Here is a 21,534-nt window from a genome sequence, read left to right as displayed (position 1 = left end):
AAAGTTTCTGACCCTGAGGGCTGTGGGTAATGTAGTCCAGCATTTTGTCAGTTTATTGGGGGCAATGCTCCCATGAGGTGACCCCCCCATAGATTGTGGGTAATGTAGTCCTGCATTTTGTTGGTTCTCTCTGCAGAACCCAGGGAACTTCTGCCCCATTAGGATTGTAATAAAGTCCCTGTATTTTCTGTCTCAGAGGGGTTGATTCTCTGCACTTCTACCTCCCCCTCCGTGGATTATCAATAATATAGTTCAGCATTTTGCCTGCCTGGGTGGGGAGAAAGGGGGCTCTTGAGAACTTCTGCACCAGAGGGCTGGCTCCTGTGGGGGAATCTGGGAGCCTCTGCCACCTCAGGATTGTGAATAATTTAGTCACATGTTTTACCAGCTCACAGGAGGCATGGGAATCCTGTGATTTCTGTCCCCCAGGATTTTGGGTATTGTAGTCCCATGTTACAGCTCATGGTGAAGGAATTCCTATGAACCTCCCATTCCCACCCCCACCCAAAGCATTGTGGGTAATGTAGTCTAGTGTTTTGCTGGTTCTCTGTGGGGGATCCTGAGAGCTTCTTCCCCCTTAGGACTGTGGGTAATGTAGTCCCACACTTTGCTAGCTCACAGTGGGGAGCACCCCTATAAGCTTCTGCTGCCCCCTGAGAATTGTGGGTAATGTAGTCCAGTGTTTTTCCCACAAACACCTCTGTCAGATGTCCATATAAGCTGCAGGCTGTATGCTTGCTCAGGCACCCTGAAGACTCAGTGCTATGGTCCAATGGCCTACCTATGCAGCTTTCACCACAGAGGACTATCAGAGGTGTACATTTTCCCCAGGCATCCCCAGGTATTCTGAGCAATGCAGTGCAGTATTCTGCCTGTACAGCCCTTATCATGGAGGTCCATGTGAGCTCCAGGATGCACATTCACATGTGCAAGCTCGGGAACTCTAGGCAGTAAGTCCAGTCATCATTGCAGAGACCTATTGGAGCAGGCACTCAATGTTCATTTAGAGTAGTCAATTGTTCTGCCCATGCATCCCTCACCCAAGAGGTTGGGAGCTGCATGTCACATGGATACCAAGAGAATCTTGAGGATTGTGTCACTGCAATCTAGTATCCTGCTATTCAACCCACACCATGGAGGCCTTTGGAAGCTTTGGGCCATGTGCTTGCCCTGGAATCCTAAGGAATCTGGGTAGTGTAGCTCAGTTATTGGTGTCCAGCCCTCTCCACAAAGGAGTGTGGGAGCTGTAGCAATATATTTGTCCAGGCACCACAGGGATTCTGGCACAGTTATCACTACAGTGGCTTCTGGGAATTATTAGGCAAGTCACTAAACTGTGTGTAGACCCAGAATAAATATAAACAATGAAGCAACATTACCCTTTGCCCTCAGGCACTAGCGAGTCTCCCTGTGCTGGGAACCCCAGGCCTCCCCTGCACTACCCTGAGTTTGTGCCTCAATTTCTCCTTTAAGTGTGCTGGGATTTCTCCCCATAAAATATACTTTCTCCCCATGAAATATACTATGACAGTGAGCAGTCAAAGCCTCACAAGGAATACTTTCATAAAACTAAGTCCCACTAAAATATTACCTTCAAAAGTAAAAACAAGGAAGCTTCCTTTTCAGCACATGGCATGGTGGACAAGAGGCTTTTCCTCATTCTTTCCCCCACCTTTTCCTCTGATAGACTTTAGTTATCCCAAAACCACAGTGCCATCCACATGTAGATGCCAAGGGGAAGAAATCTCATGGTACACATGGTCCCTAGGTATCCCCAGCCAAGGCATCTCCCTGTGAGGGTATCAAGGAAGCTCTGTCACAACAGTCATTGCTCCAAGGTGTCTTTAGCCTGCACCCATGGTCCCTTCCTGGGTGGGTTCCCAGTTTGGGGTTACAGTTACCTCACTGTGGACATGGCCACCAGATGTCCTCAGCCACAGCATTTCCCTGTGTGGGTCCAAGGAGGAAGCTTTTGTCACCACACTCATAGCCCCAAGGTGTTCACCGCAATGGTCTCCCCTGGTGGACCACAAGGGTGAGGGTTACAGCAGATCTTGAAGGTTTGGGTTACCTCATGTGGATGTAGACCTCAGGTATCCCCAGCCAGGGAATTTCCCCAGGTGAGTCCTGAGAAGAAATTTTGCTGTGGAAATAGGACATCCATCCCTGGCAGTCATATGATTCATGGGGATCATATGAAAAAGTCACTCTGAGAACCCTCTTCTGGCCATTGTGGGCAGTTGAGGATAATCAGTGCTCACTCTTCAGCATTGGCCCTGCACCCCCTTGTGGCAGTCCTGGTGAAGCTCTGAAATTCATGATTTTGATTTTATGAGGCCATAATTTTGGAAATCAAACAGCAATAGAATCCACCATCCCATGTTCATAAAGAATAAAGACAGCAAAAAGAAAAATACATAGTCAATAAGCAAAAATCAATTGATTTCTTATATATCAGTAAAACTATATAGGAAAAATTGGAATTTAAAAACTAGAATAAGAAAAAAAATGAACAATTTCATTTACAATAGCACTCCCAAAATTTAAAAAAGTTATATATAAGTTTTAAGCAACTTCACTTTTAGAAAATCTTGAAAAAATTGAAAGAAATCAAACAAAATATAAATAGAGATATTCATTGTTCAGGTCTCTACATAGTAAAGATGAAATTCTCTCACAGATTTGCAGATTCAGCACAATCACACTCAAATTTCCAGAAAATTGTTTCTGAACCTAGATTAGATGTCACAGACTACAGAAGGACAAAGAACTCACACATCTGTATCACAACACCTGTCAGAAAGCTGAAGTAGTGAGGAAAAAGTGATGCTGTGAAGGAATACACAGGTAGATAAATGGAGATGAGTGGAGAACTCAAAACTCACACATGCCTACAGGCAGCTGATTTTGTCAAAGGAAAAAGACCTTCATGAAGAAAACAGCATCTACTACACAGATGGTGATGGAGTGTTTGAAAACCCTATGGGAGAAATGGACAGCAAAAACCTTTATAAGATTCACAATACTCACTCTAAATAGTCCATGGCTTACATCAAAAATGTAAAACTATAATAATTATAGTAGAAACTACTATGACCATATTTTATATTGAGTTTTTATAAAAAATACAGCTCCAAAAACAAATCCATGAAAGAAAGAATTGATAATGTGGACTTAATTTAAATTTAAATTGTTGCTGTGCATGGTGGTGCATGCCTGTAGTCCCAGCTATTAGGTAGTCTGAGATGACTTAGCAAGGCCCTGTCTCAAAGTAAAACAGTTAAGAAGAGCTGGGAATATAGCTCAGTGATAGAACACCCCTGGGTTTTATGCTCAGTACCAATTTAAAAAAAATATTTTTATTAGTTATTGATGGACCTTTATTTATTTAATTGTTTATATGTGGTGCTGAGAATTGAACCCAGTGCCTCACACATACTAGGAAAATACTCCACCACTGAGCCACAACTCCAGCTCCCCCCCCCCAATTTTTTTTTTTAAATAAAAACATATACTCTGAAAAATTCATATTCAGGGAACAAAAAAATTAAGCCAGAGACTGGTGAAAATATTTGGAATACATGAAGTCCATCTAAAGTGGACTTGTATCCTAAATGTGGTAAGAAACAATTGAATTAAAAATGGGTTAATATCTGAACTGACAACTCACCAAAGAAGATATGAAAATGGCAAAGAAGCATAGAAATGCTGCTCAGCTACACCTGACATGAGGGCAAATGACCCATAATGCTGTATGGAACTTCAAGTGTATTCAATGGCTACAAACTTTTTCAATGAGTATTGATTGGAAGATGTAGAACCAGAACTCTCATTCATTGCTGGTGGAATGCATAATAGTTCATCACTTTTAAAAGTTTTAAGTTTTTTTTCCAGAGAAATACATAAGCACACCATATGATCCAATAAAAAATTAAGAATTTAGACAATTGCTTAGAAAATATGTCTTGAAAATATGTATATAAAACATGCAGTTATACACAGAAGTTCTATTCAGAATGGCCAGAGATTCAGTGTTCTCTTTATTCCACAGCAAAAGTTTGCACACTGAAGCTGAAATTGAACTCATTATCCCATGCCTGAATCTGAAAACTTGGCACTATGGCTTGAATGTTTGCATTCCACATGTGTTTAAAATTTCATGTGTTAGAAACTCAATCTCCAAAATCTCAGAATCCAGAAAGCCCACCAATCTCTCATGCCCCCCTAGCCATCCACAGTTTGGAACAGTTGAGGTGTCCTTTTTAATCTCAACAGGAAGGGTGTCTAAGGAAGGCACAGAAGAGGATGCTCCACCTGGTGATGGTATCTCACCTGTGTCCAGTGGGCCCAGCCAGCCTTTTAAGGCAGTGAGGGTAGAACCAGCTGGGGGCTACAACCCTCTTCTCAAACCCAATGAATTACAATTTAATCAAAATCCACCCTTGTCAACCCTCCCTGGGCCTTCCTCAGTCAGGTTTCCCTCTCAGTACTCAAAGGAATGCAGCCCACACCCCATTCAGAAGGCTAATGGGGTACAGGAATGTGATCTTGTGCACAGGTGGTGGGAAGGAGGAACACTCCCCTCTCTAGGGAAGACTTCACTGCACAGAGGACACGGGGAGCTCAATTCTGATCTGTGGCTGCTGCTCAATTTCTGAACATTTCTCAAATGCTCCCTCTAACACAAGGAGCTACCAAACACACTACCCTAGGGTGGCAGTGTTTTTGTCTCCTCAGAAACCTTAAGAGATTTCTGGGGACCTCTGCTTTTACTCAAAATAAAGCTCTATAACTTTTGTTGAAAAACTAACAATCTTTACCTGCTCCTCATGGGGGGCTGACCTGGCTCCCCAGATATATTTCTGCCCAGATTCCCCTGAAAGGTCAAGTAACCTCCTGCCTCCCCAGAAGGCATCACAGGAGGCCCATCTTTAGGCCAATGTGCCCAGAAAGCTATCAAAGCATTTCATGCAGAGGCACCTCTGCCAAGGCCTGTCTTCCCCCATGACACCTCCTGGCCCTGTGCAGGCCATACTCTGAACTCTGGAGGGGACAATGTCCTGCAACAACCCCACTCCAGCTCTCAGTCCACTAACATCCAGCTGTGAGTTGTCTATGATCTTTGTTAACCTCATCTATTCATATCAACAACACTGGTGAGCCTTCCAGCCTTGATCTCTAAATCATGCAGGAAGAGGGAAACATGTGGTGCTCATAGGAAGGCCTCACCTTGCTGGAGAGCAGGAGTTGGCTCAGCTGTATGGCAGACATGGGGCCTGGGATGGCAGATGGTGCTGGCAGCTGCTCTGGGGTCCTGACAGAAGAACAGTGTTGATATGGGCTCTGCCTCAGGGGTGCTATGTGACAAGATATTGCAGTCTTCCTTTTTACACATCAGGATGGGCTTTGTCTCCCTAACAAGATCACCCCACCAATGTGTTTCCACATTAGGAGTCATCCTAGGTGCTCAATGTGAATCCTGAATACTCTCTTGTCAGTGCCCAACCCTGTAAAGGGTGTCTGTTAAGAGGGAAATGTGACACACCCAGAGTAGAGTTGCTCCACGAGTCACAGAGCAACAGAAAATAGGGTGTAAGAGCAAATTTATGGAGATGGATCCAGGGCATGTATGTGAAGGAGGAGATGGTGAAGGATGGGCCTGAGTTATGAAGGAGATGAGAGGCCATTAGGACAAAGTTAAGGAGCAGGAGGAGGGAGAGCAGAGAATGGGCAAACACAGTCACCCAGGACAACAGTTATTCCTACACATGTCAACACATGCCTCCATGTTGGTGGTCAGTTGTGCACCTGGGAAAGTTAAAGTGAGTTTGCAGAGCACACATGCACAGGAATGTTCACAGCAGCCTATTTGTAATGCTATGTTATGGGTCAGGCTATATGGGCAATGATCAAACAGACTCCATTTTATCCTGAGACTCCATATCCTGTAAGAAATACTTCTCTCATGGGAAAGCCCTGCCTCTGTATTCATTAATATTTACCTAGCATAGCATACTTTTCAACACAAAATGTCAATTCTTATACAAAGTAAAATTGTTCTCTTTTGGTCTCATTTTTCTTGGGCAATGTACCCTGACAGAGACTGTCTAGTAACCATTAGTAATTATTCTCTAACTTGCACTCAACTGGGGTCACTTTGACCCACTTCCCTTTTGCTGCTTGCTGCTATGGCAATATGGAATGTCCTGTTGCATTTTTTTTAACTTCTGAATTCAGCTTCTGTACCTCTGCTTGCTTGAAGCTACATCAACCTGGATGTGGTGTTTTGCCTTTAAATACCCTAAAATGTTGAGAATCAAGGCTGTTTTCTGCAGAGAAAACTTGGTCCTGTAGGAAGCAGTCCCAGTCAGTCAGAATAAAGACTCTTCAGTTTGGACAAAACTGGGACTTAGTGTGTTTTTGGAGTGACCTGCCCCACAACATAACCATCAACATGCAAATGTCTTGCACAAATAAGTAACTGTCATTGACCCACAGGGACATAGGTGGCTCTGAGGCATCTGTCCCACCCTGGCAACAGCAAGTTTATCTGTGTTCTAATAATTAGATGGTTTCAGCAAGCAGAGCATGTGATATGGGGGCTACTATCCTTTCCTCATGTTCCCTAATTCTGCCCTCCCTGAGCACCTGCCTTGGGTCCTCAGATCTTTAGCTCTATCCCAGGGACCTAGTCCTCATGGCCCCTAACAGAGATAGAACAAGTGTGGTGGTAGTGATCCCCTCTCCACCAGAGAACCTCATCACATTTCTCCACCCCTCCCCCTCTCTCTTCAACCCCCAGCCTGTATTTGCAGTCTGGAGGCCTTGGACATAATCTCTCAACAGAGGACCCCAGACCACTCCAACACAGCGTCCATCCTCTCTGTGTCCTCCTAGCTGTTCCCCATCTTTGAAGTTTTGGTCTTCTCTCCAAAGAGGATCCTAGATTACCCCATCACACTGTCCACTCCAACTCTGTAGTCCCTCGGAGACCTTGGTCATCTCTGCTCCATCTCCAACAGTCCTTAGCTTTGATGTCATCACAGCAGATTCTCACCTAGGTTGTTCAAAACCCTCCCAAGCCTGTTCAAAACCACAATTTGGAATATAAAATCAGGATCTTGGTGCTGCTCAGAAATGCAGCAGACTTTATCTGAGAAATTAAATGCCAGGAAAATGTTGATGGGGCCAGGGTGATCTCAGGAGGAAGTAAGCCCTACACACCATATGAAAGATGGGATGCCCACATCTTCCCTAATTTTGGAGGTGTTCTTTGAGTGCAAAACTGCTGTTTTTGAAAAATGTATGCTGGAGGAACTATTCGAGTTTTCAGAAATCCCTGAGGAAAACTTTATCTGCATATTTCAAGATGGAAAGTCTATAAATCAGGGAATATTTAATTTCATATCCTGCAGAAATGCTTATCTAGGCCTATGGCTCTTGAGGTCTACATCTGGGGACCATGAATCAGGAGCTTGTGATAGGAGCTCTGTCACCAGGAAGCTACCCACCTCTGCCAGCTAACCACATGGGCCTGGACCCTTTTCCAGGCACACTCTGATGATTGCTGCTGCATACGTGGGTAAATCCTATAAGCAAAGAAATTCCACAATCCACTAGAGGGAGGAGGGAGCACATGCAGAATGACATGGTCTCAAGTAGAGAGGCAGACACAGCATCCAGTCCAGCCAGCCTGGGCCACTTGAGCCAACTTCATCACCCCTGTGCCCCAGCCTCCCTCTTTATGCCCTGGTCTCCAACTAAGGAAGGAGGGAACTGAACAGGAGAGATGACTCCACAGCCTGAGGGGATGACAGCACCTGGCAGCCAGTGGCCTTGAAATTGTGTTTTTTTTCTAGGAGATCTCTGTTGGAAATTCTATATGCCTGGGAATTGTGGTTCTGTAGATTATGACTTGGTGTCATCTGGCATTAGTGGTTGTGGTTGAGTGGGACAGGTTTTGTTGGTTCTAATGGCTCATCAATGGGTGGGTTTTAGGATAATGACCAAACCTGGGGGCAACAGCAGACATCCTTGTTTTGATCCTGCAGAAGAGAGGCTTTATCTCATTTACCCAAATCTCCAGTGAGGAAGAGGGTCATTGATCAGTTATCCCCTGTGCAGATTGGCTGAGGTGCATCATCCCTACTCACTACATGGTAAGAGCCTTCGGGACCCTTCTTCTCATCAGGCCAGTGACCTCCCTTCTGTCACCCTGGCCCTTGATGACTTGAATTGAGCTTACCCCAAAGCAACACTTCCTGTGGTCCACCCTGACCCTGATTATCAGCACTTCACTCTCTTTGTACCTCAATGTCACCCTCAGTCTCTCCTAGCAGCACAGTGGGCACCTGCCCCCAGGTTCCCTCAGTCCTTTTTCACCCTTCACTCTCCTTACACCGCAGTTTTAGGGAGCATTAAATGCTTCAAGGATTCTCCACAATCAGCAGGCACATCACAGATTACCTTACCCACAATCTGAAGTGGCAGATGCTGCCAGGATCCCATGTAGAAATCAGCAAAGGGCAAATATTAACCCAACCCCTAGCCCTTGCACTAATCCTAGCCCTAATTATATCTGCTCAGAATCCTCAGGGTACCAGGGCAAGAATGAGGCATTCATCTTTATGTGACTATTAGTAGAGATATGTGGGCAAAACTCAGAATTATAACAACCATGATGCCAAGGGGCAGAAGTTGTCAGAGCCCTCCTCTCATAGTGAGTGGGCTAATCACAAGACTACATTACCCACAATTCTAATTGGAAAAAAACCCACCAGCATCTTCCACCATGCAACCAGTGCACTGGTTTCATTAAAGAGGTTCTTGGCATAAAAGTTAACTAGTGAGATTGAAATAAAACACACAGACTCAGTTACCTTTTTCTATGACCAGGTCCAAGATGGCTCCCCCTCTGGTTCCCACCTCGAACCACCCAGTAGGGCAGCAAGGATTACTCAGGGCTAGCAGGAGAGAGAGAGGGAGCATGCCAGGGAGTAGCCTTTTATTGGGGAACAAGAAATTCAGGGGAGAATTCCATCCAATGAAGGTTGAGGGGGGCTGCACTCCAAGGTCAGGGTCAGTGATTGGCCCCTGGGGTCAGTTGTCAGTCACACCCCCACACGGACAGGCTCTCGTACCAGGAGAAGGCCGAAAAAGCTCCGACACAGTTTAGCCAGAGTGCCTCAGACCCAAACAAGGAGTTGCCCAGTCACGTGTGAGAATGGCTCCCCACAAGCATCCCTAGCAAATAATCAGCAAAATGCTAAACATTGGAGGATATATTTAATTCCAGTGGCTTGGAAGACTGAGATTGAAGTATTACAAGTTCAAAGCTGGCCTTAGCAATTTAGTGAGGCCCTAAGCAACTTAACAAGACCCTGTCTCAAATAAAAAATAAAAAGTTTGAAGATATGGCTCAGTGCTTAAGCATCCTGGGTTCAATCCCTAGTACCAAAACAACAACTAAACCTACAATAGCCCTCATTCTGAGTATTGTTAGGGTCAGGATATATGGCTTTCAGTTTCCATGGGATTCCTGAAAGAGGTGAGAGGGCAAAATTCACAATAACATTATCCATAATTGTTGCATTTGTCATGACTAAAACACTTAGGGTCACTCCAGGTAAACTGAACTGGGCTACATGAAATAATCACACAAGAGACAGAGATACCTTTTTCTTTGGGTTCTGTGAAGGCTCCTCTGACCTAGGGGTTTGTGTAAAGAGAGAGAGAGCATGTGCTGAACCCTTTTATTGGGGAGAAGCCATTCAAATTAGGAGAAGGGGTCAGGTTTCAGGGAGTTGAGTCTAGTTTCATGATCTGCTGTCAGCAGGTTGACTGACAGCTAAGAAGGCCATGCTCAAAGGCAGAGCAAGAGAAGGGACACACAAAGGGAGTTTCCATGGAATATTCTATCCCAAACAGGGCAAAGGGGTAGTGTTACAAAAGAATAGGTAAGTGTAGCTCAACTTCAGGGGTATGCCTACTCAGAAGACTGGCCTTGCTATCTGAGCTGGGGAAAAGACTGAGTCATGAGTCATGGCACTACCACACCAGACTGGAAGGCATGGTAGCTCAATGTGGCTCTCCACATATTCCCCCTTTCTTAATATTTAAAGACAATTGGGGAATTATACCTTTTAGTTGCTGGATTCTTGATCCAAGGTCATCATGATCTACTATTGAAACACAAAAGGAATTGGTAGAAAATATATTATCTCAATGACACACCATGTGAAATGTTTCAACATATTTAGGATTAAAGTCACTTAATTCACTTTGGAAGATCCAGGTTATTATTATTATTTTGCCAAACACTCATCAGAAGTTTCTTAATCTTTTCCCAATTTTATTGAGAAGCATTCTGTTTGGCCATAGTAACACAGACATTTTTATTTGACATGGCATTTAGGCCTTTCCACAAAGTGTAGAGCAGAGAGCTCATTCACAATATTTATTACAGTGGTTTCTTAGAGCATTTTAACTTAGTTTTAATTCTTCCATCAGCACTTATCTGACTATGAAGGATCTTGGAAGTAATTTAAGTCAAATATTAAGAAAATCCATATGTTATAAGTTTTAAGATATAGCTGCAAGGAATATTGTAGAAGCAAGGAATAATATTTAAAGTAGTCACTTTGAGGATTGTGAAATCAAGAGCTTGCCTAGATCTGGTCAATTGGCATGCACCTGTTTCAAGACTGAACATTAACTTCAGCATATAATAGATCTGAAATATTAACTGGCAATAACTAGTGATACAATAATATAAGTTGTATTTTTCATCCTTCCTCTTAATTCTCACATTTAAGAAGTTTATTAGGTCTGTCAATAATATAAATATTCTGAAGACAAGAGTCAAACATCAAAACATCTTTTTGTATGCCAACTCACCAAGAGTTTAAAATTTCTAGGAGTTATGGCATCCTCATGCAATTGTTCTTGTCCATTCTAGGAGACCAGCCTAAAATATATCCATTATTTCTAGATATCTTGTGTTGTACTGACAAGACATACACAATCCATCCACTTAGAAAAGGTACCAACTTCTATTGCAGAAATATTAAGGCAATAATACATTGGTGGATATTCTATGTAAATAACTGGCCTGAATAGGAAAAATCTATTTTGATATTTTTTTCTGACAATTGTCTAGATAAGTAAATAAAGTTTTAATCTTAGGGACCAGCATGATTGGCTGGTTTAGGTTTCTTATATGCTGTCTTTTTCTCAAAAGATACTTCCAGACAGCCTGTTACCATAGGATCAACATATAAGTATAGCTGACCACTACAGTCAGTACAATTAATCTAGTTTCATTGGTGGACTTTGCAGTCCACACTGCAATGTACATTAAAAATGGAACTGAGAAATGGGTCCATATAAGTCTCTTCATAATTTTTACTGACCTGACAAGCTCATGAATCTATATGGCTATAAACTCTGCAGCTGAAAATTTACCTTCCTGTGCCAGGTTTCTCAGTCATTATCATGATGACAGGTTTAAACTTTATCTTTTGAAATCTAATTAATTTACTGAATTATGTTCAGTAACAGTAAGACTCTCAGAAAATTTTGAAATATTTGTAAGATGTAGTGTGTGCCTGTGGAGTCCTGTTTTCCCCCTTTTCTTTATTTAATAAAATTGATTAAAGGCCTAGTGTAAATTCTAAAATATTAATATATGAATCTGGATCTCTTGGAAATCTCCTTGAATTTATTTTGGTCTATATTAAGTTTGAGAGGTTTCCTTTGATTACAGTTTCTGGTAGGCAAAATTTTAAGGCCTTCTCTTAAGAGTAATTAAGGCTAGGTATGAAAATGAGATACCTTTTATTGATTATTGTAATTTTCCAATATATAGACTACTTAATTTATTCTAACAATTTAGAAAGAACCATCAATCTCTTTCTGAGACAAGGTCTTAAAATATCTCTATGTTTCAGAAGATTATCCTTTAATTAGGTGTCTCTTAATTGTCTTTTAGAAAATATAATTAAGTTACTTCCCAGTGTCGAGAGTAATATATAAATCATACCATATTTTTTATGGATAATAGGTCCAGTCAGAGAAATTATAAAATACCAATGAATTTACAACAAGGTTTGTAACCTTTATTGCTCAAAACTAACATACAACTTTAATTTGGAAAACCTCAATACTAATAAAATGTTCTCCCAAATCTCATAATTATCTAACAATGTAATATGTAAGAATCAGCAGTGTCTTTGAATCAATCAAATTTAGTAACCAAGGAGAATCATCAAAATTGGGATCTAAGTTATCAGCTTAATATATTTAGTGTTTAATTAACGATATAAATTTATTAAAAAAATTAATTCTTGTCTTAAACAGTAGAAATCATTAGGCAATAAAGACCTTCCTTAAAGAAAATAAACTTAACATTTTAATGTGTAGTTATCATGACTAAATATTGACAAAATCTTAGCTCACATCAGTATAGTAAAATCAGAAAAATAGCCTGAAACATTCTTAAATTAATCAGTTAAAATTTTTATAGTCAGTCCAGTACATATAAATCTTTTTCTCAATTGTTTTAACTTTCTATATCATCTGCTAGATAATGATATAAAAATCTTTCTATTTAGAAAAATATCTTTATCATTAAAATCTAGAATAGAAAGAACTTGTTTTACCCAAAGATGATTTTTTTTCTTCTTCTGAGGACCTCCAATGTATGCTTCCTCTCCCTCTGTTGAAGCATCTTCTTTTCCTTTTAAAACTTTTCCTGGTTATACTTTAGAACAATTTCTAAAAACTTTAGAATCAAAACAAGTTATCATACCTTGATAAGAAGAAATATCTTAATGAAAATATAGTTAAAGTACTTGGATATTTCTGTAGACAGAATTATATCTGTTTATCATCTTATACAGTTTGTATAATAATATGAGATTACTTGATTGTTGTTTGAACTCTTGAAAGCAAATATATAGTAAAATACATTTATCTCAAATATCTGCAACTAAAAGGCAAAGCATCAAATACATGCATGTATAAGAAATGTATAAATTATGTGTTTTCTATTGAAGAAAAACAATTAGATAAACATACATTAACTAAACAATTAGACATATATGCTAATTATTTTATAGGTTAACAACTATAGTTTATTTAAATACCTAGAAAAATATATATTAAGAATTAGGGCATAACTTATAATTGTATTAACTTTATGTAACCATGTGGTTCTTAAGACATTTGGATCCATTCAATTTACTTTTAACTAGGAGTGCACTCTTTTATGTGACATCACATGATGTAGCTGAAATAAGATCTTTGTGTATACATTTATTCATTTCTTGCAATTATATAGTCAGGAATGAGAATAAGGATTTCCTGATTATCATAGGAACATTGCCAGCTTTTCTTCCTGCTACAAGCAAATGCATCCTCATAACCTTTAAAATTAAAAGCAAAATATAAAACAGCACATGTATTTTTTATAATTGTTATATAACCACTGAAATTTTTCTTAATAATATAGCTATTGAGAAAAAAATTAGGTTACTTAGCTTTGAAAATAAGTTAGGCTCAGGGCTGCAACTTAGAAACCTGTGGAATTAGATTTTGCCCAAAAAAGATATTTTGTTAGCATTTACAGATGTTAACTGGCATCTGCTGTTAAAACTCACTTTTAAAGTGGGCATTCTTAAAAATGCAGACTCTGTATACTTTTAGTAGCAGGTCTATGTGAAAAAGGAAGTACAGATTAGTGGCTGGAAGGCGGGACCAGAAGTTCTGAGTGACAGTGGAAGGACCAATGGGAAGCCTGTGAAAATGCAGGAAGTGAAACCAGGAAGACTGTTCCTCCAGCCAGGAGTCAATTACCATGGTGATGGAAACAGCATGGAGCTGGCTGCCCATTGTCAGGGCAAAGGCTCCTGGAGCTTCTAGCCAGTTGCATTCCATTTGATTTGTTTGTATCCCCCCCAGGGTGGGCAGTGGCTTGCCTTGTCTCTGTGACCTGCGCTTGTAGCTTGTGTTCTCCTGTCTTTTGTACTTTTCCTTGCAGCATGTGGGACTTTAAAAGTGAGTTTTAGCAGCAAATGCCAGTGTTACTATTAGATCTTAAGGTAAGGCAGTCTGTGTTTGGCACATAGGTCAGATTGTTTAAGGGTTAAAACACTGCTGGCTGTGGGTTTAGTTATAGACCCCATAGGAAACTGCAGCTAAAGTCTTTTGTCCACAGCAGCTGAGTTACAGCCATTCTGATCCATAGGACAAGAATGTAGCAAAGAGGTTCAGTATAAACCTTCTGGGTATTCACAAAAACAATAGAAAAATAAAATTCACTTCTCCACAGGTAAAGAATCCTTGTATCAAGTCTCATCACCAAAAAAAAAAAAAAAAAAAAAAATTTCCCCTTTTTCTCACTCTCCAAGTGCAGACTTCTACTACATAAACCCCAAAACGCTTTACCTAATATTTCAAAATATAAAGATTCACAAAAAAAAAAAAATCCAAAGTAGTCAACGGAAGTACTTTTCCCATGGGAGAGGACTGAACTTTTCAACATATCTTATGAATCATCTTAATAATTTTTTACATTTATTTAGGATCTCTAGAATTGCAAAAATAATTTTTTTCATATATCTAAAGACAAAATATTCCCAAATATTAAAAAAGGTTAACATCACAGATTTTTCTTCTGTCTAATTCACTTATAATATTATTAGTTTGGGTGCCATAGTATAAATGTCATATTAGCATTAAAAGACTACAAGGCAACTGTTATTTCAGTTTTAGAGGTTGCATTATTAATATTATATTAATATTAAAGGCAACAGAACAACTATCAGTTTAGCTGCTATATTAAGGATATTGTTGTAGCATTAAGAGCCTTCATGTAGGTATTATATTAGTTTGGGATGCTACAGTGTTGATACTATATCAACACTTTAATACTATGTTAGTATTAAAGGCCACAGGATGACTACTGAATTACTGAATTACTTGTTGATACTATACAATAAATACTACATATATTATAGCTCCCTTGTGAACTTTATAACTAACATGGCATCCATATTATGGCATCTACAACTTATATAATAGATGGAATGTGAAAATTAAAATTAATATTATATCCATACTGTGGACTTAAAAGAAGAGACTATGAACTCTTGGAAATAGACTCTGTACTTACATTGTGAGATGGGCATGAGCTTTGGGGAGCCAGAGTCAAAATATTATGGTGTGAATATGAAAATTCATGTGTGTAAATTTTCCTGCATTTTTTCACACATGAATTTTCATATTCACACCATAATATTTTGACCCTGGCTCCCCAAAGCTCATGCCCATCTCACAATGTAAATATAGAGTCTATTTCCAAGAGTCCATATATTTTTAATAGCATTACCCAAGAGCCCAAGTCCAAAGTCTCTTCTGAGATTTCAGGAAAAGTCTCAGCATGACCCCCCTAAAAATCAAAGCAAATTACATGCAATCCAATAGATGACTGAAATTATAGCTGAAATTTCAACTAAACTTCAAATTTAGCTCAAAAAACAAGACCTATAGTTTCACATCCAGCATCTGAGGCATATGATGTTGTGATGTTCTTTCCAAAGGGCTTATGCAGCTCTGCTCTATGAATTTGTTGGTTGCAAACCACAAACCTCTCTTAGTATCAGTTTGATTCCCACAGCCTTCCTTGACAGACTTTCCATGGTAATGGCATCTCTTAATCTCAAGGTCTCCACCGAAGCTTCAGCTTTATGCTCACTTCATCATGCATCACCCTTTCAGGGGCTGCCTATAGGGACTCCAACCTAGTGGCATCTTACCTGGCCTACAAGGATTTCCTTTGAAATCTCAGTAGAAACCTCCATGACACCCTAACTCCAGCACCTACTTGCAATCCTGTAGAACCAGCACCACATGGTTGATGCCAAGGCTACCACCATCTTACACAGTAGTCAAGACTCTTAGGATCAATGTTGCAGCAGCCTATGAATGTCTGGGCATCCTAGCATGGTCAAACAACTTCCTAGTTCCCCTTCTGGAAGCAGGGTGCACAAATGGTCACTTCTCAAAGAATTTTTATTTTTACAACCTTGAGCCTGAATGGGTGTGGTCTTGCCAATTCCTGTTGCCCTCAAGCCATCTTTCCTATCATCCCTGGGTAAAGTAATTTAAAATTTCTTTAGTGGTTGTGATGTCTTTAACAATCACCCTAGTTTTACTCACAATTCTCTGGCCAAACTGCCAGGTAATCAAGTCTTTCTGCTCTGCTTTCTGATGCTGATTATCACAGTAAACTTGGATAAAACCTGCCAGCAATATTCATGTCACTGCCTGAATGCTGTGCTAGCTTGAAATTTCCTCTGCCAAATTAATTACTCCATTACCTTTAAATTCAATCTCAGAACGCAGGCAAAATGTAGACATATTCTTAGCCACAACATAGCAAGAATGGCCTCTAGTCCAATTTCCAATAGAATCCTCTTCCTCTGAAACCCCATGAGCCAAGTCTTTATTATCTACACTCCTAGCAGCATTCTGGACTTTTAGGATCCAACCAGAATTCCCCATTAGCCCCAGTACAATATTCTAAAGCTTCTCCAGCTTGCATCTCTAAAGTTCAGTTTTTATCCTCTTGGTACCAATTTCTATTTTAGTCAGATTTTTCTGCTGCTGTGATCAAAAGAATAATTTTAGAAGAGAAAAAGTTTACTTAGTGTTCATTGTTTTAGAGGTCTCAGTCCAAGAATGGCTGTTGCCATTGCTCTTGACCCAAGATAAGGCAGATCATACAAGGTTATGTAATATGAAAACTGCTCAGGACATGACAAATAGTAAGTAGAGAGAAAGCTCCACTCACCAAGAACAAGATATAAAACTCAAAGGAATGCCCCCCATGACTCACCTCCTCTAGCCACACCATAATTGCCTACAGTTAATGTCCACTTAATTCCAATCTGTGGTTTAATGCACTGATTAGGTTAAGGCTTTCATAATCCAATCCTTTCACATCTCCACTTTCTTTCATTGTCTCATACATAAGCTTTAGGAAAAATTTCAACTCTAAACTACAACAGGTATAGATTTGCTATTAGCATGAAAGGCCATAGGGGAGCCATTATATTACTTTTAGATGCTATAGTGTAGGTTTCATGTCATTGTAAAGACTAAAGGGCAGCAATAATTTGAATTTTAAATGCATTTATGGATATTGCATGAGTATTAGAGGCCACAGGGTAGCTATTATATCAGTTTTAGATGTTCTAGTATGATATAAAATTAGTACTAAAGGCCACAGGCCAACTATTATGGCACTTTTATATGTTCAAGAATGGATATCATATTAGTATTAGAGACAAAATGGCAGTTATATTAATTTTAGATACTATAGAATGGATATCATATTAGTATCATAGCCATGAGGCAGATTACATTAATTTTAGATGCCAGATTATGGATATCATATTAATACCAAAGGCCACATACAGTTATCTTATCAGTTTTAAATACTATTATGTGAACAATTAATTTTAAAGGTCACAAGGTAGCTATTGTATAAGATTTCAATGTTTTAGTATGAATATCATATCAGCATTAAAATCCATAGGGCATACTGTCACGAGCAGCTTCTCAGCCTTGTCTGGTTACCAGGAGTTCCCTTCCGGATATCTGCACTGGACCCCGGACCGCGACGTACGCGAACACCAAACACGAACTCGATTGCCTTTTGAAATGCTGGTTTATTCGCACACCACACAAAGCAATACACGAGGTGACTGGCTCACACTGCACGATCTTACTCTCAGGCGATGAGAGTTGATTGTGAGCAAATACATGGAGTTTCCCCCGCGCTTATATACTCTATATGTTTTACATTACATCATTCACTACTAACTTATCTAACATTGGCATCCTACCTTTACCTTACATCATTTACTTATCGTAGGCATACTGCCTACATTACATCATCTTCTTCAACTTATCTAACACGTACACACTATCTAGTCATCCTCCAGCCAGAGCATGTTTGTAACTAAAAATCACTCAGTCACTGCAAAGCCACTACAAAGTCCAAAACAAGTTCAAACAAGTTCTCCTGCTGCTTTATGCTGTTTATTCATCCTTGATGTTTACTCCTGTCACATTTACCATATTAGTTTTAGATGTTAGTCTATGAATATTATATAAGGATAAAAGACCACAAGAAACAATTATATTATTTTTAGATGCTACACTATGGATATTATATTAATATGGAAGGGCATAGGACAGCATTATATTTGCCTTAAAAGTCACAGTATGGACATAATATTAGTATTGAATGCCAAGGTTAGCTGTTATATTAGCATTAGAGGACACACTGTGAATGATATATTAACATTAAAGGTCACAAAACATATAGTATGGATATCTTTATAGTATTATCATTAGTTTTGCATGCTTTAATTTTCATATTACATTTTTATTAAAGGCCATAAGGCAGGTGTTATATTAAATTATGATGTTATAGTATGCATCTTACACTAATAATAAAGGACACAGGGCAAATATTAGATTATTTTAGATGTTATAATATGATTATTACATTAGTATTAAAGGCCAGAGGGCAGCCATTATACTAGTATTTGATGGTATGATATGGGTATCATAATAGTATTAAAGGCCACAGGACATATATTACATTAGTTTAAGATGTAATAGTATAAATATTACACTAAGTTAAAGACCACAGGGCACACTTTTGTTATTTTTAGATGCTAAAGTTTGGATATTACATTAATATCAAAGGCAACAGGACACCTATTGTTTTAGTTTAAGATGATATTTTATGGATGTTACATTAGTATTAAAGAGCACAGTGCCATTACTATTAGTTTAAGATGCTATAGTATGGACATCATTTTACTACAAGAGGCTACAGGGCAACTCATATTAGATTTGGATGATATTTCATGAATATTATATTAATATTAAAGTCCATAAGGCAGTTGCTATATATTAATTTTAGATGATACATTATGGATATCATGATAGTATAAGAGCCAGGGCAGCTATTTTATTAGTAGTAGATGCTATAGTACAAATACTATCTCTATATTAAAAGCCACAGAGCAGTTATTATGTTTATTTGTATGGATAATATAGTAATATCACAGGACACACAGCAATGAATGTATTAATTTTAGATGATATACTATAGATATTTTGTTACTTTTAAAGACCACAGAGCAGATATTCTATTAATCTATGACTGTGTATGGTTATTACATTGTACTAAGGCAACAGGACAGCTATTATATTATATTTAATTATATTAAAATATAATTATATATAGCATATATATATGCTATATATGTAATTACATTTTAGATATTATATTATAAATTTCATAATAACATTAAGAACCACAAGGCAGCTATTTTGTCAGTTTAAGGTGCTATATTATGGACATTATATTAGTATAAAAGCAAAGAATAGATATTGTATTAATATTATATAGAATAGGATGGATATCACATTAGCATTAATGGCCACCAGCATGCATTGTCATAGTTTTTAATACTATAGTGTAGATATCATATTAGTATTAAAGGCCATATGGCAGCTATTATATTTGTAATAGATGCTACAATATGGGTATCACATAAGGTCATAGTATATAAATTAGCTAATATACTATGGTATGAATAGTTCATTTATATTAAACCACAGGGCAGCTATATATATTAGTTTTAGATTCTATAACTTAGATTATTAATATTAAACACCACAAGGCAGCTACTTCACTTGTTTTACACACAGTATGGATATTACATTATTATCAAAGACTACAGGGAAGCTATTGTGTTACACTTAGGTATAGTATGGACATCATATTAATATGAAAGACACTAGAGCACATATTTTACTAATTTTATTACTTTTAGATGCTATAGTATGGATATTATATTAGTATTAAAGGCCACAATTAAGCTATTATTCTAATTTCTGATGCTAAACATGAACATTACATTAATATTAAAAACAGAGGGCAGCTAATATATTAGTATCAGATGCCACAGTATAAATATTACATCAACTAAAGGCCAAAGTACAGCTAGTATTTAGTTTCAGATGCTATAGTAGGATACCATAGTAATATTAAAGGCCACAGGATAGCTATTATATTATCTTTAGATGCTACAGAATGTATATCATAATATTAAAGGCTGCATGGCAGCAACTGTATTAACTTTAGAATATAAAATATGGATAATATATTAATTTAATCAGCACAGGACAACCATTATGATAGTTTTGAATAATATAGTACAAATATTAATATCAAAGGGCACAGGATAGATATTTTATTAGTTTTAGAACAATAATATGGATACTTCAGTAATATTAAGTGTCAGTGTAGCTATTAAGTAAGTTTTAGAAGGTATACTATGAACATAATAATAGTATTAAAGGCTACAGAGTACTTACTTTATTAGTGGTATATTCTCCACTATGGATATCATATTAGCATTTAACAACACTATGTAGTTATTTTATTATTTTTAGTTGCTACAGTTGCTATAGTATAGGACACTATATTAGTATTAAAGGCCACAGGACAGCTCTTATATCAGTTTTAGATGCTATATATGGATAGCACATTAGAAATAAAAGCCACAGAGCTAGGTGTGATGGCACACGCCTGTAATCCCAGTAGCTCAGGAGGTTGAGGCAGGAGGATGGTGAGCTCAAAGCCAGCCTCAGCAAAAGTGAGGTGCTAAGCAACTCAGTTAGACCCTGTCTCTAAATAAAACACAAAATAGGGCTGGGGATGTGGCTCAGTGGTGAGGTGCCCCTGAGTTCAATCCCTAGTACCCTCCCCAAAAAATTTAACACAGAGCAACTATTATGTCAATTTTAAATGTAATACTATGGTCATAATATTAATACAAAAGGCCACAAAGCAGCTTTGATATCCATTTTCAATACTATAGTATAGACATAATAATAGTATTAAACAACACAGTGCAGCTATTCTAGTATTTTTTAATGCTCTATTATGGATATCATATTAACTATAAAGGTGATATATTATATCAGTTTTACACACTGTATTATAGGTATCATATTAATATCAAAGGCCACAGAGCAGCTATCATATCAATTTTAGATGCTGCAACAAAAATGTCATATTATTATTAAAGCCACAAGGAAGCTACTCTATCAGTTTTTGATGCTCTAATGTGAATATCATATCAGTATTAAGGATCACAGGACAGCTATTATACCACTTTTAGATGCAACTTAGTGGATATTACATTAGTGTAAAAATCTACAGGACTATTACATTATATTTAGATGTTATAGTATGGATATAATAATTAAAGTCACAAGACAGCAATTATATTAGTTTATATGCTATAATATGGATATCATAACAGTACAAAGGTAAGAGGGCTGCTTTTACATGAATAACAGATGTTATAATCAGATATCATATTAGTATTAAAGGCCATAGGACAGGTATTATAATGTGGATATTATATAATACTAAAAGGC

This window comes from Marmota monax, unplaced genomic scaffold (assembly GCF_021218885.2).
Source record: "Marmota monax isolate L192 unplaced genomic scaffold, Marmota_monax_Labrador192_F-V1.1 WCK01_AAM20220418_F8-fsc00275, whole genome shotgun sequence".
In the NCBI taxonomy this organism is placed as follows: domain Eukaryota; kingdom Metazoa; phylum Chordata; class Mammalia; order Rodentia; family Sciuridae; genus Marmota; species Marmota monax.
The sequence above is the reverse complement of the archived record's forward strand: the minus strand, read 5'-3'. Positions refer to the sequence as shown.